General features: G+C 52.4%; 1 protein-coding gene and 1 long non-coding RNA gene across 15 annotated transcripts in view; one reads left to right on the top strand and one right to left on the bottom strand.

The window, feature by feature from the left end:
* Nucleotides 1–880: 880 nt before the first annotated feature.
* LOC130542434 (uncharacterized) lies at nt 881–7,615 on the bottom strand. Its single transcript, XR_008956983.1, has 3 exons — nt 7,449–7,615; nt 3,699–3,845; nt 881–3,081 (listed from the first exon to the last, which is right to left on the bottom strand). It is a non-coding gene; the product is annotated as an uncharacterized LOC130542434 (long non-coding RNA).
* Nucleotides 6,372–24,385, top strand: part of PITPNM2 (phosphatidylinositol transfer protein membrane associated 2) — a 133,897-nt gene continuing 115,883 nt past the window's right edge. For 12 of the 14 annotated variants that reach the window (XR_008956980.1, XR_008956981.1, XR_008956982.1 and 9 more), the window contains exon 1: nt 6,372–6,464. The gene's annotated coding sequence lies outside the window, so the exon portion shown is untranslated. The remainder of the gene's footprint in view (nt 6,465–24,385) is intronic. The other 2 variants (XM_057305743.1, XM_057305742.1) reach the window with 1 other exon arrangement.

Here is a 24,385-nt window from a genome sequence, read left to right as displayed (position 1 = left end):
GAGAATTTGATTCTGTTTTTATTTTTCTTCTTAATGATGTGGATATCTACAGAAAAAAACCCAGGAAAGAGGCACTGGTTATTTTTACTCTTCTGTCTTCTAAATATTTTATTGTGAACGTGTGATCCTTTTTTAAATTTTATTTTAAATTTTTTAAAAGACTTTATATATTTGATAGAGTGAGCGAGTGAGAGAGAGCATGAGCCAGGGGAGGGGCATCCAGGGACCCCAGGATCATGACCTGAGCCGAAGGCAGACGCTTCACCGACTGAGCCACTTAGGCGCCCCTCGTGTGATCCTTTTAGAATTAAAGTTGTTAAAGAGGAATTTTTAAGTTTTATTTGAGGATACCGTTGGAGTTAATACTGAATAAAGTATCTAAAATGATAAATTTATATTCCAGGCACTATTTATTTAACAATAGTACTGCTTATTTAAAAATAGCAGTTGTTACATTGATTCTTTGTGAAATCTCTTGTTTCTTGGAAAAGACTCCTCCAGCGTGTTCCCTCCTTTGTAACTTAGAAATTCTTGTCAGAGGAAAGTTGTTTGACATACGCCTAAGTGGGATAAGGCACGTTTCTTCCGGTGAAGTGTGTGAAGTACCTTTGGGCTCCTCTCGCTCTGTCCTCAGTTCAGAACAGTCTGAGAACCACCGCGTTGCTGTCAGTTCTGTTGCTTTCGCTGAGGTTTCCACACCCTCCAAGCAGCACAGGGCCTGAGGCTGTGTCAAGGGGCCAAGGGGCAGCATTTGTTTTGAATGGTTGAAACACTGATTCAGTTGTTTAAAGAAATAATGTAAATAGGATGATTTGTGTAAAAAACACAACAACTCTGTAATTTGAATGTTTATACCTGCTCCTTAGCTAAGAGAAAGGAACTTGATGTAGAATTCTAACGAAACTTTTCCTGTTATTTTCCCTTAGGAAGCCTTGGAAGATCGTTTGGAAAGGATTAATCGAGAACTGGGCTCAGTTCGAATGACATTAAAGAAATTTCATGTTTTGCGCACCTCTGCAAATCTCTGAGATTTGTAGCCATTAAATTTTGAGACGTTTTTGTTTGCACTAACGTATAATTATGCACTCAGAAAAGGCAAACTATTTTGTACTGTTTATAAGCCTTCAAATAGTAGTTTTACAATCATGCTATTCTTTACACTTGCTGTTTTATACTTCAAATGGCCACATATTTTCAAGATATTTTTGTTATGCTCAGGAATCTCTTGTATATTTTACTATTTAAAAAGTGTTATTTTTAAATAGTATAAGTCTCCAGTTTATATCAATAGTAAGGAAATGTAAACAGGGAGCAGCTTGTTTCTAAACAAATAGTGTTACCCTTTTACAGTTAACTTTGCACACTAATTTTATATACTTGTTCTACATTGTGAATATGATCCTTTTTTTTAAATAAATGCTTAAGAATAGCTTCCATAATAATAGACTAATACATGCTGAATGCAAAAACAGAAAAATGCAGCATACCCTGGATTTTAGTTGTGTTGAGATTTTTTCCCTTAATGGTAATGCAGTTCCTGTTAGGAACATGTCTTAGAGTGAATATTAGAATAGTAATAATGGATATATTGGAAATAATGGAATATCAGAAAGCTTTGGAAACTGTGAATAACTCATTTTGTTTCCCTTGAACTTTATTGTCTCCAAGGAAAGAAAAATGAAAGTTGTAATTCTCTCATGTTGTCATACATGTAGTGCTTTTCAGAAAACGGTAAGCAGTTGGGGAGCTGTAGCTTTCTACCCAGCATTCCGAGTGGAACTGTGTGCCTCCTGTGGCCATAAGTTGGTGGATGAAGCTTTGATGAAAGACAGGCCACCCCCCAGTGAGGTTGTAAGGGCAGCCCTGGTTTCCTCCGTGTATAAGGCTTCAGCTGTCAGTCACCATGCAGATGTTTTTAACCCCGCTGCCCCCTTCCACCCCTGCCAAAAAGTCCTCCTGCCATAGCAGGTGCTGTAAGAACGTAAGATTAGAGCATCCTCCCCTGCTTGTTCACCAATAGGGGATGTGTGCAGATGGACTGTTGGGCCTCTCCTTTGGCCTTGCTGGAGGGCTCCTGCTCATGGCCGTGGCAGTGGGACGTGGGCAGGAGGCTGTGCTCTGATCAGCGGCACTAGCAGGTGTGTGTTCTCACTGCTGGGCAAGTCCGGGCGGCTCCACCGCCCGCTTTTCGGGTGGCTGGTCGGAATCCAGTGCCCACACATGCATGTACATGTTCATAAATGGACTCATTCCAAACTTTCAAAATTGATTCCCACTGATAATGCTCAGGTTTTAAAGTTTGGCTTTCTGTTGAGCTTTTTCTTCTTATGTGACTCTTAGTAGCTTGTAGTTAAAATGAGCCAAGCCAACCATCACTCCACTAGGGTCTACGAATGCCTTTGAGCAGGGATCTCAAACTATCTTTGAGCACCCTTCACCAAAGCTTACCTGATGCCCCAGCGGTGCTCCCTTCTCAGCTTTGTGGGGTGGGGGTGGGGGGTCCTCCATAGGGAGGGGCCATCTGACACCTTCCTCTCCTGTTCCTATCCATGAATTGAACCTTTGCTCCCAACTCCTACCACCAGTTGAAGACCTTGGGCTAATCACAATTATTCATCAACAGAATAAGTGCCTTTATTCATAGTATTTTCTTCTATTCTTTTTTTTTTTTTTAAGTCAACTAGTTATAGTAAGGAATAAGCTAGTTTTAATCAAGCTCCAGTACAGCTGTGTCAAGGCCTAGTAAAAGGATTGACTTTACTGATGGTGTTCCCTTTGTGTTCCTATATGTGACATTAAAATCTAGCTTGAAAATTATTAGGATATTCAGTGTTCCCGCTTTTTATCACGATGTCCACTACCTTCTCAAGAGTAGCAAATTGCCATTTCAGAAGACAGAGTTTTATCTTGTGAAGGAGTTACCTTCTTAGTAGTCTCTATTGGCTTATTCGAAGAAAGATCTGAAACCCCATCAAAACCTCTTCTGTGCCTCTCAGAAAACGACATGCTTTGATTCTTGAAACGTATCATAGATTGGAAGTGTCAGTCACTTAAGCATTTAAAAAACCTTGTTCTTCATAGCTGTGAAGAGGAGAACCAAGGAAAATCCTTTCAGCCACTTTTCCCATTTTTTGTGCTTAATTTACAAACACAGAACGCCCTACTTAAAAACTAACCCCAAAGGTTTGCAATGTTAGAAAGTAGCTGGTGTCCCTGGGAGGTGAACTACTTGGTTCCCGGCTGGGGCTGAGCAGCTACGGAGGAACACCTGAGTGCACCTTCCACTTCCAGGAAGTGCCTTTTTCCAATGCAAATAGAGTTCACTCTCTGTTTTCCCCTGGTCCTACCCCCTTCCTCTCTTTTCCAGAGCCCCGAGGCACTGTACTCTTCTGTGTTCCCGCTGAAGCAATGGAGTTGGCTAAGGGCAGAGCTGCTGGGCTGGGGAGGGAGAGCCAGGCGGACCTGGGTCACCACCAGGCTCAGGCCTGCCCGCCTCAGCTGCAAGAGATAAGATGAAGCGATAAGAGGCTTCCTTCCATTTTAAAGGAGATTATGTGAAGTACCTAGTGCTTAGTAACTTTTCAACAGAAGTACACAGTTCAGATTCAATCTGGGTTAATTAGGCATTTGAAGTAGTGATTTAGTACTTTTTAAATAGGAAAGTAGGTTGTGCCCCCAGCAATTGACTTAAAAATTACCTTGGTTGGTTGATGTTTCTGTTAGGTGGTTTTAAGGCGATCTCTCCACCTTTTTGCAAAAAAAGTGAGATTTCTTGGAGTTCAAATACTCTTCTTTTGGTGTGAGGTGTTTTTTTGTTTTGTCTTTTAAGTGTTAAAACTGGTAACCTGTTGGGGAGAAGTTCAGAAGCATCTTAAATAGGTGATTTGGGGGTTATTTGATATAGGCTATTTTCCTTAAAAAAAAAAAAAAGTGTTGGCAGTGTAACCAAAACAATCACTTCTCTGAATGTTGCATAATTAGACCTCCACGGAGGTGGCCTGTCAGGTAGGACTGCAGGAAGGCCGGGCCTGCACTGGGCATCAGAAGAGCCACATGAAGATGAGGATTGTTTTTAGAGTTTGACAAACAACCAAACACAGGTTCCCCTTCTTCACTCTGAAAACCCAGGTGCTTTGCTGAATGCTATTTAAATTTGAATTCTGCACTTACATATGTAGTAAAATTAGACATTTTGTGATTTTAATTTTTATCTCAAAAGCAGTTTTCATTGAATTTTAATGTGCCACGTGTGCTGCGAGTCTTTAAGAAGCTTTAAAAAATAAGTGCATACCTAGCGCCCTTTAAGAATCATACAGGTAAATTATGTTTACCCGTCATGAGAGTGTGTGGTCATGAGATGTACAGGTCTGATTAAACCAATTATATCACACATTCTGCAGGAGATAATTTTTTGCCAAGAGTTCTGCGGCAGTTTGATAATATATTAAAGTACACCAGTATTCTTAGGACCTGTGTTACAAAGCTTTCTCCTTCTGATTTATGTTTTATTTCGATAGATGCCTCTCAAATAGGAGGAATCAAGCCATAAATTTGCATTTGCTGGACATGATACACCATGTCATCGCTGTGACTACAGACTTCAAAGATAACTGTCTTATTCACAATTGCACTGTAACAGTGACCAATATAATGTGAAACACTTGCTTCCTCCAGTGCTGCTGATGCTTAGGCAAAGACAAGTGCTTGCCGCAGTTGTTTTTAAATCTAGGCAAGTATCGGAGTCATGGAATTGTAAGCTCTGAGAGCAGGGACCATCATGTCTTCATTCTTGCACACAGGCACTCAATAAATATTTGTGGATGTGAACTGCCTTGTGATAGTAGTGTATTTATTCCTACCAGGTAACTATGGGATCTGCTTTTTGGTGAGGTTAAGGCCTCCAACGTTTGAGTGCAATCATGGCAAGGTTACAATGGTATCATCCAGGGGCTCAGTTTGGGGTGGTAGACAGGCAAGAGCCTCACTCTGGAGATCCCCGTATGCTCTGAAAACCCTTCTTAGTGGGACTTAAGGCACCTCTTGCTGGAAGGAAGAAAGTGAGGGTTTCCTATTTGTTGGGCCACCTTCACCGGTCTCAGAGTGATCGCCCAAGGATCACAAGACAGGTGTTTTGAGAGTTGTGTACCTTCTCTGGTTCTGACAGTCACCACAGGGATGAGCAGCTCTGGTGGTTTTGCTCTCTCGGACTTCATTGGAACAGTCTGGGACTGCTTTAATTTTAGCCCTTGCTCTTCCAGGGGAAAACGCTTTCACGCACAGAAGGTGATACTTGGTGATAGGTAAGCAAGGTTTTAGCGGTGCCCCGTTTAATTCCATTACTTCAGATCTTGGCAAATAAGGCCATTCCTGCTCAATCTAAATACACAGTTCACGACCTGTTTTAAATTTCACCCGGCACCCTCCCGGTCGTCTTGTTCGGGACTGGAGAGTCCAGTCGGGAGGGAACATCAAGATGAAGCTACTTCTGATCCTTTTCCAGTTCCTTGTTGAGGTCGGGGACTAGGGCTTCACGCCTCCCTTCTGGCTGTTACTACTCCCGCTACTTCTGATGACCAAGGGGCATTTTCATCTTTTTAGCCCGGAGCGAACGTACTTGGTAGCGGGGCAAGAACTCACTGTCAGCTGCAAACCTGGTACAAGTATCCGGCATCTAGGTTTGGGCCTCATGAAGTCCTATGCAGTTCGTTTTCCTAGATTCGTCCTCTTACTGCTTAACTTCGTTTTTAAGAAAGCTATTTCAGAGTGACAATTGCTGCAAGCCTACTCGTCCCCTTCCGCAAGTGCACTTGGCTCCTCGAGTACAGTTACAGGCTGGCGGGGTTCGAGGAGCCAGGAGCCCCCCCACTCCCACCGCCCCACCCCGAGCGGGGAAGCGAGCCCAGGCCGCGGTGGGGAAGCAGCGAGTCGGCCCGAAGTTTGCCGGGTGTCTTCCGGCGGAGCCCAGCCCTCGGGGCGGGCGGGGGCGGCCCCTCGCCGGGACTCGCCGCCGCTCCCCGCGCGGCCTGACGGAGGCGCAGGCCCGCCGCCGAGTGGGGGAATGCGAGGCGGGCCCGGCGCGCACGGGCAGCAGCGGCCGCTGGGGCGCGCGGGGCACGGCGGCGCCGCGGCGTAGAGCTGTCCAGCCCGTCCGCGGGCGCGCCCGGCCCCGCGCCCCGCCGGCTGCCGCCTCCTCGTCCGCCTCGACCGCCGCGGCCCCGCGCCCAGCGCCCAGACCCGCGGGGCCAGCACGTGCGCGCCCGCCGCCCGCGCCGACGGCCGGGGAGCATGCCCGCGGGGGCCCGGCCGCTCGCCCGGGGCCAGCTGGCGGCGGCGGCGGCGGCGCGCGGAGCCGCGGGGCGCAGCCGGCCGGGCCGGGGCCGCGGGGCCCGCGCCTCCCCGGCGGCGTGAGGCGGCGGCGGCTCAGCGCGGCCGAAGAGGACAGAGCCGCGGCCGCGCAGAGTGGGGTGAGTGTCTCCGCGGCCCGGCCGGAAGGCGGCGCGGCCGGGACCCTCCCCGGGCCGGCGGCGGGCCCCGGAGAGCCGGGCGCGGGGCGGCGACCCCGGCCGCGCGGCGGCCCCGGAGGCCCCGGCCCCGCTGGCCCGCCCGCCCGGGAGGGAAGGAGGAAGGGAGGGAAAAGTGGGAGACCCGGGCCCGGCCGCCCCGCGCGGGGAGGAGGGTGTGGCGCGCGCGGGGACCCCTGTCTCAGGAAGTCGCCCCGGAGCCCGGCCCCCGGGGACTCGCCGGCCCTTCGGAGTCGGGCCCCAAATGCTAATTATCGAATTTCCGTCGGTTGCGGCCCCGGGGCGCGGAGGACTCCCCTCCCCCCGTGACAAGTGTCACCGCGGTCAGGGGCAGGTGTGTGTGTGCAGCGCTGGGCCTGTCGGGTCCGGCCCGCGCTCTTGAGGAAGGGCCAGGAAGGGGCCGGGAGGAAGTGGTGGGCACAGCCCTCTGTGCAGCCTTCTGCCGTTTCCCGCCTGCAGCTGGACATCCCTCCAGCCCTGGCCCAGGCTGGGTGGGTTGTCTGGGGCCTAAGCATGGGGTGTGGCCCTCGGAGAGGGGCTAGAACTTAGAAGAAGGGGCTCCAGGTGCCCCCTCTGGCTGGAGGAAAATCTGGCCCATCTCCATCCTGAGAATCTCCCTTTCCTGTTGTCACCTGAGGTGCCAGCTGTCTTAGAGCAGGCAGCTTCCCCTTCCACACTACCCCTCATCCTTTCTTATCAGGGGCAGGGCTGATGGCGGTTTGGGGAAAAGGGAGACACTTCCTCCTCCCTCATAATGTGCAAATACCACCCCCCCCCAAGAAACCCCAAACTGACATTCTACGTAAACAATGCGCTTGCTGTGCAAATGTCATTTGAAGACAAGTCCTCCAGCTCTGTCCCCTTTCAGCGGACCTGCTGCCCCTGTATAGAAATTCTGGATTCCTCATCTTACACTCCTTTCCTTACCTCTGAAATAGGGGCTGGGGCACTTCTGCAGTCTCAGGCTTGCCCACTTCCCCCTCTCCAGAATCGGGATTCTTCAGAGGAGACCTCGTTTGAGCATTTTTCTTGGTCCACTACCAGCTTTCACCCCAACCCCCGCCTGCGGGTCACTGGAGCTGATAGGATTGGGCCCTGTCCTTCCTCTGGCCCTGAACTAGCACCCAGGCCCCCAGCGTCACTGTCTCTGCTCAGAAGTGTCGCTGCACTTTAATGTCTCTTGTGTGGCTCTTATCGCTGTCTGCCTTATTTTACAGTTACTTTTTGTGCCTGCCTTTTATCTCCCCTGCTGGCTTGTGAGCTCCTGGAGGAGAGGCATGGGGTTTGATTCATCCCCAGTCCCCCGCCCTGGCTCAGTCCATGGCTAGATGGAGTCGAAGCCCCCTCCCCAGCTTGCCACCGGGGCCCCAGCTCATCGGGCTCTTGGACTTTTGCAGTTAAATCATTTTTCTTAAGAGTCTGTGTGCCCTGATCAGAAGAGATTCCCCAGACCTCTCCTTCTGCGGAAGAAACACAGTGGGTTAGGTAGGGCTGTTTTTCTTATAGGGAGTAACTTGCCAGATGACTAGGACAGTACATGCTCTGCTCTTCTCTGGGTGCTGAGTGTGGAATGGCCTTTCTCTCTGGCCTCCCACAGCTCACTGTGTGCGGGAGGCAGTAGGGTAGAGAACTGGACTACCCAGGTCAAGGATCCAGGCCTCGCTGTCTTATGGCGTCTGTGTGCGCTTAACTAAGACACTTGGTTTCTCTTGGTTGGTCCTTACGGAATCTGAAAGAAAATTCCTCTGTACCGTACACGCCCCTCGGGATCTGGGCCCTGCCTCCTCTCCTCTTTCTTATCGACTTTTCTATTATCAGAACTCAGGCTTGTCCTCACAGGCCTTCCCAGGGAAAGCTGATCACCTTCACCTTTGTGCTACGCTGATCTGATGCACCACGTGGAATGGCCGTCACCTGTATACAGGTGGCCCCCAACCTCCCCGCTTAGACTGAGCGTCTGGGGGAGTGGCTCTGGAATGCTTTTCTCTGTATCCCCAGTGCCTGGCTCATGGTAGGCTCTCAGGAAAATGTTGGGTGAATGGTGAGGGGTCAGTTCAGGTGCCGCCAAGAGTCCTCACCTGAGGTCGACTTCTTGTACCTTCTCTCTCGGGGGATCCAACTTTCCTCCCTCTCTGAGGCCGATTTTAAAACCAAGCAGATGTTCTCCTAACCATCCCATCCGGTTAAGTCTTTCCAACTTGGTTTCTGAGAAGAGTCCGTCATGGAGAATGTGTACTTATATGTAAAGATTAGAAGAGGAAATTTCTGGTCCTTCAAGATCGTTGCCTTGCTGCTTTTGAAAAAGATGCCATGGGCTGTGTGCTCTGCAACCGAAGGGCTCTAAGGATCTCCCTCCTGAGGCGGTAGCGCTGGGCCGGAGCGGGGGTCAGAGTCCGCAGTCATGTGCTTGCTCCCCGCTTCTCAGCCTTGCTTACGTGAGATCAGTCCCTTTGCAGACAGCCATTCTGAAACCAGCTTAACGGGATCCCCTGCTGCCGGACACGGGCGCAGCTAAGCGGTCTTTGCATCGCTTCTCCGCAGCTCTTTCCGTTGATGTTTATTCAGCTTTTACTGGGGACCTGGGGATGTTATTAAATAGACCCACGGCAAATCTGAGTTTGGTTTGCTCAAAACCTGTAACGGGGCATTGTCCCCTCTGCTCAAGGCTTCTGACAGAGTGTTGCATGAAAAATTTCTCTTCCAGTTTAGGGCCAGGCAAACTTTGCCTCCGCTGCAGGAAACTAGGCTGCTCCGCTTTTGACCACGAGGAGGAAGGCGGGGAAGGGAAACACACGCCGTGTGTATACTACACACACACAGTGTGTGCACAGAGCTGCCTCGTGCGCCCTGTAGGTTAGGTAGTGTTCTTTCCCCATTTTCTCAGAGAAAGAAATTGAAACACAGGGAGATCAACTGATTTGCCGAAAGGCTCTCTGGATTTGTACCCGGTTCTGCCGATTCTCCCCTTGCCGCCCGCACTGGCTTTCTGAGTGATTATGGTTACCTTTTCTTCTTGGCTTCCAGAATGCTTGGTGCTCAAGGCAGCATTCAGTCTCACAACTGTATTCACTGAGCCTCGTGGTCAGCGTATTTATTGCTATTTCCTTTGTCTCTGTGAGTCCGTAAATCTATATTCTTTTTTTTTTTTTAAGATTTTATTTATTTATTTTGTTTTCGAGCGAGCGAGAGAGAACGAGCATGCAGAAGCCGGGGGCCGGGGGGGGGGGGAGGTGTGTAGGAGCAGAAGAAGGAGAGAATCTCAAGCATAGAGCCAGACACAGGGCTCGATCTCACGATTCTGAGATCACGACCCGTGCTGAAACCAAGAGTTGGACGCTTAACCGACTGAGCCACCCAGGAGCCCCTCTGTCTGTCTTCTTTATAATTTATCACAAAAGGCTTCTGGAGATCAGGACAGATAAGTGAGTTAAATACGATAAGTAACATAGCACCTAAAACTTAGGCCAGCTCACGGTGTGGTTAGGGAGAGGTACCCCACAGTTAAGACAGGTTGTATGTGATAGGTGTCACCTAAAGGGCAGGCACAGGGGCCCCCGGCTGGCTCAGTCAGTGTGGTATGCGACTCAATCTCTTGGTTGTAGGTTCAGGCATCACGTTGGGTGTAGAGATTACTTAAAAATAAAATCATTAAAAAAAAAGATATTTAAATGGCAGGCACAGTTCAGAGGAGGAGACGCCCTTTCTGGGTAAGGCAGTCAGGGCCGACTTCCTGGAAGAGGTGGGATTTGAACAGGCCTTGAAGAATGGGTGGAGTTTTGATAGCCACGGCACCTGTAAAGGTCTGTGGGATATATAGGGTCTAATCACAAAGGGCCCCTCCAGAAAAGTTCTGGTGTGAAGGGAGGGGATTGTTCTGGAGGGTGAAGTGGGGGGTCTGGTGATGCCTTTTTACATTGTCTGCCGCGCTGACAGAGTGCTTGAGAACACTGGAGTTGGGAGGGTTGCACCCTGGTAAAGACCAGAAGCTGAGGCCAGCAGAAGCAAAGTGACTTGCCCAAGACCCCTCTTGCAGCCTGGAACCCAGGTCCCTGATGATCGGCTCAGTGCTCGCTCTTGACACCAGCAAGGAAGATGGCAGCAGCCTTGCATATTCACCGTTTCTCCCCTAAAATGGTGACTCCATCACCCCCAGCCCAGAGAACACCATGACAAACCCAGGCTCAAGCTTTGTGGCCAAAGACATAGAGAGAGCACTGTTGGAGAGGAGAGCTGGCATTTGCTTTCACTACTCATATTAACAACTGCCCTTGCCAGAGGACGGGAGGAAAATTCACCAACAGGCAGGGTTCCGGTAACAGACAAATCAAAAACCCAAGCAATAGCCTTGGAGAAGAGCATGGAAAAAGCAGTTTCCCAACCTCTCCTGGCTGAAGTCCCTCATCCTTCGCAGAGCTTTCCTGTTGTGGGAATGGGGTCAGGAGTCGGGGTGCAGGGGGAAAGGCGGAGTCACCAAGACAGCAGCAGGACTCAGGTGACCCAGAGGCGGGTCCCGTCTCAGAGACCTGTGATAGGCGGGGTGTGGATGTGCCCCCCTGCAGCCGAGGGGGTGATAGCCCTGCAGAGCAAAAGACCTCCTGTTACAGGAGATGGTCTGACACCTGTGCACACCGCCCAGGCTCCTTAATCCCAGTCCCTCTGTATATAAAGTGCCACCAATATTGCATCGGCGAGGGCAAAACCACCGTCCTAGGGGATGAGCAGGGTTAGGTTCCTGCAAGCCTCTGCTCACACGTTTGTTCACCGATCAATATATTACCTGTTTTATGTTTCCGTTCAAAGATGCCTTATTTAATAGATACTGTTATTCATTAACATTGAACTCCGCCAACGGCAGCTATCACTCACACCTGAATGCAGCTTATCTCACTCAGGTATTTCCTCCGTGAGGCACATCGCTGCTACAGGGGAGCGTGCTTCAGCAGTAGGCCCCTGGCCACTTTCAAGGGTGAAATCACCAACAAAAAAGCACAAAAATGTGAAAAACGTGGCACGGATCCCAAAAAGGACGCTTGTTTTCGGTCTGAGAGCTGAAAGCAAAAGGCAGAGTCTCCTGTTCAACCTTAGTTGGGATCCCACACTCCGGGGAACTCAAAATTTGTTGCTGCCCCGCACATGTTGGCAGATGACCACGTAAGCCCCATGAGCGTTCATTGTAGCGAGTAAGGAGTTTGTAAATACGGAATCCGTGAATAATGAGGACCTACTTGTATAGGCAAAGCACATCCCAACGGCCTGTGTCAACATGAGTGCCAAGGCATTCCTCAGAGATAAGGACGGACTGTTGCCCGAGTTTTACAGAAGAGGAGATGGGGTCAGAGAGGTCTCCTAACCAGCTCCAGGTTGCAGGCGCCAAGATTTGTATCCGCCCCCTGTTGGCCCCTGGCTTGGCTCTTCCTCCTCATCTGTGGCGGTACTTGCGGTCAGATTCTTTTCTCCTAGTGTCTCCCCCGGTGCAAGGACCTCGTCGGTCATCTGTGTCATCGTGTCTGCCCCCATGGTGTCCCCAGCACTTAGCACGGGCCACCTCGGTGTTGCTCAGTACATACATGGGGAATGGAGGCTGGGGCTGCAGATTCTGGGCTTTGCTGTCTCTGGTACCAGAGAAAGGAAGAGTACTCGCCATAGGTCCCCTCCCTCAGCTCCCCCGTGCCCTCTTCCTGAAGGGCGCCCACCTCTCCTTTCCACAAGCCTGCAGGTCGGAGGTGCCTGTGCCCCACCCCCACCTGCACACACACAAGGGAGGGTCAGCAAGCCCACGTAGGTCCCTCAAACTGCTCTTTGCTGAGAGGAGCGAAGGGTAGTCCTTCACCCGAAGGAACGATCCACTTAGAGATGTGCTTCAGGCCAATGTGGGGCTTCCTGTGGCCTCAAATTCCGGCCTTCTTACTCCTGGGAACCTTTCCAAAAACGTTTTGCCCCAGGTACCCTTAGGGAATACGGATGATTGCTCGTTCTCTCCGAGGCTCTGTTTCCCCTTGCAGAGGGGGTTCCTGGTGATGGACAGAATCTTCTCTTTTGGCAGCCGGGGGGCTTTCCTCCTAGGCCTCCGTAGGGTCTGGCTGACTCATCAGTGGTGCCGTGGAGCAGGGTGCCAGTGCTTTCCCCACGGCTGGCCTGCCAGGACTGAGTCAGGCTCTGCAGCCTGCTGGGCTCACCTGGCCTCTTTCCACCAAAGAATCCAGCCCCCGCTGGGGTGCTCACGGGGCAGCGGGGTGCTGTGTAAGGCCAGTGGAGGGAGGGCCAGCACTGTGGGTGTTCCCAGCTGTCCCCCTGCTGTCTCTGCAGCCCTTTGAAAAGCCATCTCGAAGGGGGTGTGAGGGTGGGAGTGTGTCAGGGCAGATATAAGGAGACCATTCCCATTTTCAGTGGAGAACAGCTTCTGTGGGCCCAAGGTTGGCCAAGAGGCGGGGCTTCCCGGCCGGTCTGAGAGCTCGGTTAAGGCCAGGTTAGTGATAGCGCGTCCCTTCCCCTCCTCTGTCCTACTGAAGGGCCCATTAATTGCTTTGCTTTTCTTGGCACTTTGTAAGACTTGACTTTTCACTTGTGTTTTCATGAGAGGGGAAGGAAAAAAAAAAACCAAACATTTTCTGCAATTACAATTTTTCCCTCTTGGGTAATCACAATGGAAAAAAGCATTTAAGGCCTTTGGAAACCACACATAAGTGAGGCTTACCGAGTCGGGGGGAACATTCATCAGGGACGGCCAGACATGGAGGCAATTCGGCGGCTCCCGTGTAGGGAAACAATCATTTCACATTTATTTTGGGTTTGCTTGTTGCAGCATATTTCAATTAGTTCGCCAGTGTTGTGCATCTGACAGGCCAAACGTTTACTGTGGTTGAACCATCTGGGAGGTGGGAGGCCTGCAGCCTTCCCCAATGGCAGTCGGTAACTTCTAGTTTAAAGGAAATTTGTTTGATGTGTTCAAGAACCCGACACTAAAACACCATTAATAACAAAAGCCTCAAGAGTTCTGAAAGCACACTCGCTTGTTTCGCCATCAATTGGACATGCCTAACCCAAGACCTCATTTTTCCTCTGTGCGGGTGACATTTTCCAATACAGTGAAGCAAAGTTCTGAAGTGGCTTCTTTAATTGGTCCAGAGCAGGATTTATATTAAGCCAGTGCGGAAAGGAGCTCATTAATTTGTAGCCGGGTGCAGCGCCCCCCGTGTCTTTGCTGCGGGGAGTTGCAGGCGAGGTGTTTCACGGATCCCGGCATTAGTATGCAGCCCAGCTCCCGTCCTGCACAGTGAGAGAGAACACTAGTTTTATTTCGGTTCCCAGCCTTCGGTGACTCACTGTAGCATCGTGAGTCCGCGGCAGCGACTGCTGACCAGCTCAGTCCGTCCTGCTCGGCTTCGCACCACGGTGTAGAGCGCTCATTTTGCTTTCTACCTGCGTGATTTCCCCTGGCTAAAGGTCTCTTTCCTGAGGAATGTTCTGCCCGACTTTCCAGCAGGGGGGAAAACAGGAATTCAGAATCTTACGGAGTGAGTGGGGCGAGCCGGAAGGAGCACTGGAAAAAACCAAGTCCAAGGGTTTGACCTTTCTGCGGGGAGGAATGACTTTCCATTTCCCTGAAACCTTAAGATCCCAGGGCTGGGCGTGGAGCACAGTGGAGACTCAAGCACACGGTGGTGAATGGAGGCCGGCTCATAAATTCTGGGCCATCCAGTTCACTCGCGTTTGTCCTGGTGGCCTGGTAGCTGCAGGACTGGGGTTAGGAGGGTTTAGGCTAATAATGGCATGCGTCTCCTACCCAATTAGGTCGGCCCATAATTATGGACTTTTCCAGATACCGGGAGTCCTGCTCCAGGAGAAGGCGGCTCTTCCCTCTCGAAACCACAGGGGGAATCCCTGGTCTGGCCCAGCTGCACCTCAGGCTGAGGGACCTTGGCTTGCTTGCCTTCGAATCCCCAGTGCCCAGCACAGTGGCTGGTGGTGATTCAGGGCCTGATGACCATGTTGGGAGAGGCAGTGACTAGAGGTCCAGAGGTGAAGGGCCGTCTCTCATTTATCCACCTTTTATAATGACTTCCGTAACACAGAGCGCTGTTGCCTGATGTGCTTCCTTGACCCACATAAATGCTGCTGTGCCCATTTTACAGGTGAAGAAACAGAGGCCCGGAGGGGTCATGATTTGGCACCCAGTGCTTTCACCTGCCCTGTTTCACACGTGGGGACACCATAGCTCAGAGAGGTCATGATTTGGGGAACCACAGAGGAAGCTCACTCTAGACCCTAATGTCCCGATTCCTCACATCCGTGCTCGTGTTCAGTCACATTATTACACTGTCCTGTCAGTATTTCCTGATGCGGTCCAATCTCAACAGTGCACGATACTTCTCAGTTTGGGTTTGTATGTGCTTTTCTTGCTTTTTTTTTTTTTTTTCCCAGAGGGGAAAACAGAGTTCCTTTTCTGTTGGTTCTGTAGTTTTTGCTTTTCAAAGAGGCCAAAGGGCTCCACAAACTTAGAGCAGATTCCCCGAGATGGGATCGCAGGCTCTGAGGTGGTGCCCATCTGTGGATATGATGCTGCGGACAGTTCGGGTCCTGTTGTCCAGTCTGTCAGCCGTGCACCTGGGAGGCTCGCAATTGGAGATGCAAAGCGGGGCGTAGGGCTGCTGGCTGTGTCCAGTGCCTTTTTCCCCCCCTGAAACGAGAACAGCTTTCCTCCCAGTGGCAAGTGCTGGCTGGTCAGTCCCTGTGGGTGGGGAGGGGCAGGCAGTTTTTTAAGGGGCACCATTCAGCATGAGCCTCCAGAGTAAGCTTGTCCAGAAGGGGGAGGCCCCGCTCACCGTCCACTCTGGGTTCTCATCTGGGGCTGGGTCCACTTGGTCTGTGTCTGTCCCCTCCTCCTGCCTGACTTCCTTAGTGTCTCAGGGCTCCTGGGAGCAGGTGAGCTGTAGGCCTGCGCCTGGGCTGAGAGAAGCAGGTGCGCCTATACGGGAGCTTCTGGCTCGGGTCAGGGTCCCTTCAGCAAGTGTTACAGGGTTTGCTTTTCCCAGAGGGCTTAGAGGCATGTGTCCAGAGTGGCCGATTTGGATCCTTGGTCCAGACAGAGACGCATCCCTGGAATTCTTCATGCTACATAAGTCACCCCCTGGACGGTTGTCACCTTGGGACGGCTCCCAGGCCCAGGTGACACAGCCAACCAGTGGGGCTCTCAAGGGCAGGGGCCGAGTTATCCCTTTTTGGCTTCCTTGGAGTGCATTGCCTGGTTGTGAACTTGGAAAAGAGGTTCACGAAATCTCTGAATGCAAGGAGACGTGGGGAAGGTGGCCTGGCCCACCTGCCCCCCCCAGGTGGCTGCTTGCCTGATTGTTCCTGACTGGTGCTTGGAATAACCCAGAAGGATTCCCAGCCTTTGGCTATGCTCGGGCCTGGACATGGAGGGAAAATGGAGGTTCCAGCCTGTGTGGCACCCAAGAGCCGGGGAGCAGGCGGGAAGGGCCGCTCGATGTCCTTTCCTTTCTTCGAATTGAAGTGAAATTCACAGAACATGAACCGCTTTTGAAGTGGGCAATTCAGTATCATATATAACCCTTCACAATGCCATGCAAGCACCACCTCTGTCTACTTCCAGAGCATTCTCATCGCCCTGGAAGGAAACAGCCGTTAGCAGCCACTCCCCACCCCCTCCCCCGCTCCTGGCCACCACTAATCTACTTTCCACCTCTATGGCTCTTCCTATTCCGGGCATCCCATAGAGAGGGAGTCGCACAACGTGTGACCTTTTATGTCCAGCTTCTTTCACGGAAACATGACGTTTTTGAGGTTCATCCGTGTTGACTCAGGGGTCTGTGCCTCATTCCTTTTTTTGTGGTAGGTGACACACACACGCCATCAAATTCACCATCTCAGCCACGTTTGAGTGTCCAGTCGGTGGCAGTAAGCACACTCACACAGTTGTGCAGCCCCCGCCACCGTCCGTCTCTGGGACGTGCTCATCTTCCCCAGAGCGAGACTCTGTCCCCACGAAACACGAACGCCCTCTCCCCTGCCCCCAGCCCTGGCGGCCGCCCTTCCACTTTCTGTCTCTGTGAGCGGGACTCCTCTGGGTCCCTCGTGTATGTGGAGTCACACGGAGTTTGTCCTTTTGTCACCGGCTTACTTCACCGAACATAATGCCCTCAAGGCTCATCTCTCTTGTAAGTTGAGGCAGAACTGCATTGTTTTTTAAATTTATTTATACGAGAGAGGGAGAGCGAGCGAACAGGGGAGGTGGCAGAGGGAGAAGGAAAAGCAGAGTCCCCGCTGAGCAGGGAGCTGGATGCAGGACTCAGTCCCAGGACCCTGGGATCATGACCTGAGCCGAAGGCAGACGCTTAACTGGCTGAGCCACCCAGGAGCCCCTGCATTTTTTTCTTTTTTCTTTTGGCTGAATCATGTTCCTCTGTACGGATGGGCCATGTTTTGCTTATCCACTCATCTGTCAATGGACGCCTTGGGCTGTCTCTGGGCCAGTGAGTTGTTGACTCCGGATGGGACAGTGAAACACAGCCAGGCTCAGAGGGCCTGGGGTCGGGGGGCCGGAACTGTACCATTTCCGAGGGGCTCAGCCTTTGACAGTTGCACCTTTCTGTGCCTCAGTTTCTGTATCTGTCCAGCGGGGTAGAGATGGTCCCTTCCAGGGATGCCGTGCGGCTGCAGCAACTGGACGTGCGTGTGTGTGGGGTGGGGGGTGGCTTGCACACCGAGCCGCCGTCTTCCTTCTCAGGAATGTAAGCCTGGTGGTGCCTGGCCTTCCGCCCACCTGGGCTCCCCTGTGACTCCCACTTGCTGGAAGTTTCTCTCCCTTGCCGAGGTTCCAGGACCAGGCCCAGGAGAAGGAGGTGGCCGTGTGTCCTGCCTCTTGGTGGCCTTCAGAGCCCTGGCTGATGCCTGCTGATAGCAGTAGGAGACACATGGCTTCCTGAAGCCCTGTCCCCTGGGCCCCTCCCTCAGTGCTCCAGGAAATCAAAGCCAGAGGGTTGACGTCGGCAGCCTCCTGGTGGCTGAGTTGGAGCAGAAAGCCAGTCTGGAATTCACTAAGTCACACTTGCCTTCATTAGGCTAATTAACTTTCGATGTGAATTAGCTTTATGAGCTGATTTAGGAAATCCATTACCATCCCGGGGCCGGCTTGGTGAGCAGTGGTGCCTCCATGTCCGCCAATTAGGGGCGCTTAATTATTAACCCAGGGCTGGGTGGCTAATGAGGGCTTGCCTTCACCACGCTTTATTTGAGAATTCTAAGGCCTTTTAAAATTAACCGTAATGTAGTTAAAATCGTACTAGGAATTCTAAGTTGTGACCCATGTTGCAGATGACTTGGAATGTAAACTGAGGCAGAGGGTTGATTTGTGGAAGTTCACGCAGAGGGAGAGTGAGGGGGATTCCGGGTGTGTAAACTGCCGGCTAACGGCTAATGGGGGGCGCTCACTGGCTAGGTTCTCAGGCTAGCCTAGCCACAGAATTACCACCTGTCAGGTGCCGGGGTGACAGAGTTCTCGAGGCACCTCTTCTGACGGCCCTCTGCCGTTAAGCCCATTGTACAGATGAGAACACAGGCCCAGAGGGGAAAAGTGACTTCCCGGCGGACACGGAGCTAAGAGACTCAAATCCAGGCGTCCTGGCTCCCACACTCCAGGCTCAACGGCCACTTTACGTGGCTTACCACCCCACGGACCCGTTCTGGAGTTAAGTATGCTTTTGAGAGCCCACCCGGGAATCTAAGCATTATGTAAACTTTCTTTTCTTTTTTTTTCTTTTAAGTGGACAAACTTGTCCCGTGGTGCACTCGGAGGAGAAACACTTCTTACTTTCAAGGCTTGAGTGGAGCCTTCCAAGGCTGCAGTGAAGAGAGTACTTGTTTGTACCGGAATGTTTGTGCCGGAATGTTTGTGCTGGGGGTGGGGGGTGGGGGCGTGCACGGGCGCCCTTCCCTTGCTGGCGCTCCCCTACACGGAGCCCGTGTGTCCGGGACCCTGTGAGCCACGGGCTTCGCCAGCTCTTCCAGGGGCGTGTCACGGATGGTGATCTGTGTTGTCAGAGACCCGGTGTGCTGTCCCCTGTTTCCACGGCTCAGGGGCCTGTCCTCGCTGCTTAGGTGTTGGTCACCGGGTGGCACGGAGCTCTGGCAAGCCCCCACGCAGCTGGAGCTGAACAGACGGGGGTTTCAGGAGGTAGAGGTTTTATTTTTAGCCCCTCAGCCTCTGTGATTCTATCACTATGGAGATACCAGGCTGGGGGCCCACGAGGCTCCGCGCTTCTCCTGCCAGCGAGGAGAGACGGTCCTGCTCCCTTCCTGGAACTTGGTTCCCTGGGCTTCTTGGGCAATACCTCCGTCTGTGTGTGTGTGTGTGAGAGAGAGAAAGACAGACAGATACTACTGCTGCTGCTCACGATGGGGAAGGACGAGCTCGGGGACCCCAGCCCCGCGTGGAGGCCAGTGTCCGCAGCCACCTTGTGCCTTGGCTGGACGGTACCAGGAGACCCGAGGCTCCGCGTACCCTGTGCCGTGTGACCTCGGGCAGGGTTGCTCCCTCTCCCTGGGCCTTCACTTCCTCACCTGACAGTTTGGGACAATCCTTTGCTGGATCTAGGGACATAATGGATGGGGGCAAACTTTGAGTCTGCAGTGAGGTTTGAGTGCCATGGGTGTGTGTGTGTGTGAGTGTGTGTGTGTGCATGTGTGTGTGTGTGTCCAGTAATTATCGTGACGCCAAGGTCACCCTCAGTAGATCATCTAGAATTTTTCCTGCTCCTTCATCTTGCTACTTTTCCCCATCATTTGGCTTCTCCATTCAAAGGCAGAGAAAGAGGAGGTTGGAGGGAAAAGTATTTATCCTTTCCATACATTATCATAAAAGCTATATTGAGGGGAGTTGAAACCGACCCCTCTTCCCCCTTCCCATGTGCCATCCCGTAGAATTTATGAAAATCCTCTCTCTTCTGTTCCTGTGGCGAGCACACTGCTTTGCCTCTGGCGGGAAGGGACACTTGGCACCTTAACTCTGTTCCTACGGTGGACGGAACCGAGGCTCCGAGGGCTGTTTGTCCCGAGTTGAGCAGCTGGAAACACCGGGGCTGGAGCTGGTGTCTCTTGCTTCTGCTACCAACACCCTCCCTGCGGCTCCGCACAGAACGGCAGGCATAAAGTGGGCAGATGCCACTCTTTTCAAAAATCCTCCTTTTAAAATATCAGGCTTGGCTATTATCCAAAAATAGGAAATAATGAGCGTTGATGAGGGTGTGGAGAGATGAGAAGCCTTGTGCACGTTGGTGGGGAAGAGAAACGGGCAGCTGCTGCAGCAAACAGTCTGAGGGTTCCAGAAACGGCGAGACACAGAGTCCCTCTGGGACCCAGGGGTTCCACTCTCAAAAGCATTGAGAGCAGGGATCCGAGCAGATGTTTGTACACCACGTTCCGAGCATCACCGTTAACAGCCGGAAGCTGGGAACAACCCAACTGTCTATCACCGATGCACGGACAAATGTGGATGGCCATCCAGGGGAATATCATTCGGCCACGAAAAAGGAGGGAAGGGCACCCGGGGGGCTCAGTCGGTTGAGCGGCCAGCTCTAGGTTTCAGCTCAGGTCGTGATCTTAGGGTCGTGGAATCGGTCCTGCGTCAGGCTCCGCACTCAGCCCAGAGTCTGCTTGAGATTCTCTCTCCCTCTGTTCCTCCCCCTGCTTTCTCTCTCTCTCTCAAATAAATAAATAAATCTTTAAAAAAAAGGGGGGGGGTTTCTGACACGTGCTACAATGTGGATGAAGCTCAGAAACATTAAGGTGTGTGAAAAAAGCCAGTCACGAGAGAACAGTGTTACATGATCCTGCCCGTATGCGGAGCCCAGAATGGGCACATTCTTAGAGACCGAAAGTAGAGCAGTGGTGACCGGGGTCGGGGGAGGAGTTACCGTGTAGTGGGCACAGAGCTTCTGTTTGGGATGATGAAAATGTTCTGGAAATCGTGGTGCTGGTTGCACAACACTGAAATGTCCTGTGAATGGTACACTTAAAAATGATTAAAATGGAAGGAAAAGAAAAACCCCAAACAAACCCAATCAGGCTGGTCTTGGAACATCAGGTGAGGCTTGGGCTGGATCCCACCTTGCTTTTACTTTTAGGGAGCACCTAGCTTCCCCCAGGCATCGGCAGAGGCCTGGCCGAGGCCCCCCACCCGCCCCCGCTCGGCAGCAAGCTGCGCACTGGTCCTCCTGCTCTTCGGGGTGGCATTCCTGGCAGTTAACGGCCAAGCCCAGTCCCTGTGTGTGCACGACCTCTGTCTCTATGGAACACTTGTGCACCTGACGTCGGGCATGTCCTTTTATGGCTCTGCTTGCTCTCAATGAGTGGAAAGACAAATACCTTTTCAAAGAGCAGATGCCATCTGCCCAGGGTCGCTGGCGTCCACAGCTGCAAAGCGAGTGGGAGCTGCTCTGCTGAGGGCAGGTGCTGCAGCCCCCAGGGGTGCCGGGCGGGGGTGTGCAGGGGAATGGACCCCGCGTGTTGTCTAGGCCACGTGCAGACAGCGTGGGTGTGGAGTGCGGCCCTGCCGTGGACCTGCTGTGTGGACTGAGTGGGTCACCGGCTCTCACTAAGCTTCTGTTAGCTCCCCTGCCTTTTGGCTGGTTGTGAGATTTCAAAGAGAGATGTGTGCCTCGCACGGTGCCTGGTGTCTCACAGAGCTTGGCAAGCCTTTGAATCGTCCTTGTGTGGCCTGCAGAGGTGCTGGGATCTTGGGTCTCTACTCGGGAGAGGTCCCAGGCTTCCAAGAGGTCTGGAAGTGCAGCAGAGGTGTGGCTGGCTGGGCGGGTGAGGCCTGCGGACTGGGAGGAAGGGGCGATGTGATTGGCGGGGTTCCAGGCCACACCAAACTCCCCCTGTGCCTCTTGGGCCTCCTGCTCTGTAGGCAAACCCTGGGGCTTCTTCTCTGTTTTTGTGTTCGATTCCTGGGGCTGTGTAACAAACACGGGAGGGGCTTAAAACACAGAAACTTACTCTCTCGTGGTTCTGGAGGTCCGAAGTCCACGTGTAGGTTGTGGGCAGCGTGGGTTCCTTCTGGAGGCTCTGAGGGAGAATCTGGTCCACGCCTCGCTCCTAGCTCCTGGTGGCGGCCGGCCATCCTCGGTGCTGCTAGACTTGCAGACACATGAATCCCGTCTCCACCTCTGTCTCGGTGTGATTGTCCTCTCCGTGTGTGTGTGTGTGTGTGTGTGTGTGTGTGTGTGTGTGTGTCTTCTTGTGGGGACACCAGTCATACTACATCAGGCCCCCTAGTCCAGTGTGACCTCACCTTAGCTAAGGTATCTGAAAAGATCCTATTTCCAAATAAGATCACATTTTGAGGTTCCAAGAAGGACATGAATTTTGGGGGCACACCCTTGAGCCCAGTGTAGTCTCCATACTGGTTGAATGAATGAGTGAACGACCATGAAAAGTCATTCATGTGTGTCTGCTCAGGTGTGTTGGTACGGAAGGTAGGGACATCCCTCTTGACTTGGGTGTGAGAGAGTGGCTCCAGGATCACCCCCTTCTCCCCAGCAGGCCCTCCAACCCCTGCCCTTTACACCCTGACTCAGGGTAACAAGAACATTTATTACAGGGAAAGTCATACACACCGGGGGTTCTCTGCTTCCTTTCTGCCCAAGATCTCAAAGCTTTCTTTGTTTTTCTCTCCCCTCCGCTTGGAGCCAAGAAAGACTGTAGGGGTGGCCTGTGGCCTTGGGCAAATCAGCTCTCCTCTTTGAACCTGTTTCCGTTTGCAGATGAAGGAGGCTGAGCTGGGTGCCTCTGAAGGGCTCTTTTGCTCTATGATTATTTCTGTTTTACTGCGGAGAAAATTATGGGCTAGGGAAGCATGTCTTTGGGCTCCACATGAGGCAGGACTCAAATCCAGATGTTCCTGAGTCTTCTCTGCCGCCTCCTGTAGGAAGCCCTCCGTGATTCACCCGATTCATGTGTGGTTCCTCCAGTCCTCACTGTGCCCTGTGTGTGGCCCATGAAATCACAAATACCAGCCTGCTGTTCAGATGGTGTGCAGGTGTGTGCGTGTGTGTGTGTGTGTGTGCACGTTATACTGGGTTGTGGACCAGTCTCAAAAACATAAGCAGATGATTATTTACTAGCAGATGTACTAAAAGCACAAAGAGGGAGAAACCCATTGAGATGCTTTCAATAGATTCCAGAAAAGCATCTGATGAAGTTCACCATCCATTACGCTTAATAACCTAGAGATGGCGGGATGGACACGAGATTGCAACGGGGTGAAGAGCCTCTCCAACCAGCAGCCACTTACTCCTTACTAACCGAAACACTGTGGCAGCATCTTGCAAAGTATGTTTGAGGGGCCCAGAATGCTGGTGCAGCTTGTGTCACCACGGTGTCTGGAAACCCCCGCTGGGAGAGGCGTCCCTGTGAGACACGTTCACCCTCTGCCATCAATATTAAACATCTCTGTAGATTGAAGCCAGGCCAGTGGGCTGGGAAAAGGAAATGGAGCAGAACTCCTGGAAAGGAGCTTGCAGAATTAATGTTTTGAAATGGATACAGTGTTCATCTTGAACTTTCAAAGCGGACACACTGAGAAGTAATTAGGAGTAGTGAGACAGTGTGGTGGCCAAGCCCCAAAATAGGTACGCAGCCGCCGTGGCTTTCCTAGGTGTCAGAGGTCACAGGCGGGTGGATCGCTGTGAAGAAGCACCTCCCACATCGGGCTTGGGTGGCCACAAACCAGTGGCCTGCTTTCCTGGTTAGACGTGAGAGTGACACCCGGGCCATCTCAGACAGCTCCCACGCCTCCTTTGCCTCCCTGGAGCCCAGAATCCCAGGGGAATGCAGGGACAGGGATGCAATGCAGAGCATTCCAGATCCCTCCGGGGTCAGGTCGAGGCTGTTTCGTGGGGCTGAGCTCCCCATCTGGTGTTGGGGTTATGGGGGTGTGGCCTGGAGTCAGGAGCCGGCATCCCGAGTCTGGTGGCCCCACTGTGGGGTTTAGGCTGAGCTCCCTGCAGCAGAATTTCCTCGTTCGTGAAAGAGGGACCACAACACCATCCTCTCACACTTCTGAGGAATCTTTGAGAATGTCTTGAGCACCTCTGTGTGCCTTTAAGCCGTGATTACAGAGGCTGGAGTCCATTGTCCTAAGCTCAGCACCAGTCCTGAACCGGGGACACAGTGTGTGGAAAGAGGACCTCAGTATATTCTCCAAGATGGGCCCTCAGGGTCACCCGGTCAGCTTGTCACACGTCCCTGCCTGGGCATCCCCAGGGTGGCTGGGGAGGAGAGTCCAGGTGTCGGAAGCCCTGTGAGAAGCCAGAGCACAGACGAGGCCACACGTGGTCATTCGGAGGAGGTCACCTCGTGAGCTTCGGGGCCGAGGAGGTCGTTCCATGGCCCTGGTCATGCTCCTGCTCTTCTCAAAGGCTCTTCTTGCCTCTCTCCGGTAAATGGTGGACATTAGGTATAATTCAGTCTCTTAGGGATTTCTGAATCCCTCAGCAGGCCGGCCCCACGGGGCTGCAGTGCAGCTTGGCTGTGGGAGCAGGGCTGTGCTCAGAGGGATGGGATGGGCCGTGGCTGCCAGACGGCCCTCTGGCTGAACCCACGGGCTCCCCTAATTCTTTTGTACGTAGCCTTCCCTTTTTCCTGTCTCTTCTCCTTTTCTCTCCTCAGTGCGGTTTTGCTGCTGTTAATTTTTTGCCTTAGTTTAGCCACGGCTGCCTGCACGATCCCCTGAGGGGGCTGGTGTAACTGTCTAAGGACAGAAGCTCTTGGGCCTTGTGACAGCTTTTTCCTGGCAGCCCGGTGGCCTTGCTCTGCCGGTCAGCCCGCTTCTAAAGGGTCAGGGTTGC

The sequence above is a fragment of the Ursus arctos genome, unplaced genomic scaffold (genome assembly GCF_023065955.2).
Source record: "Ursus arctos isolate Adak ecotype North America unplaced genomic scaffold, UrsArc2.0 scaffold_34, whole genome shotgun sequence".
Taxonomy (NCBI): Eukaryota; Metazoa; Chordata; class Mammalia; order Carnivora; family Ursidae; genus Ursus; species Ursus arctos.
Note: the sequence above shows the minus strand (reverse complement) of the source record. Positions and strands in the feature narration are given on the sequence as shown.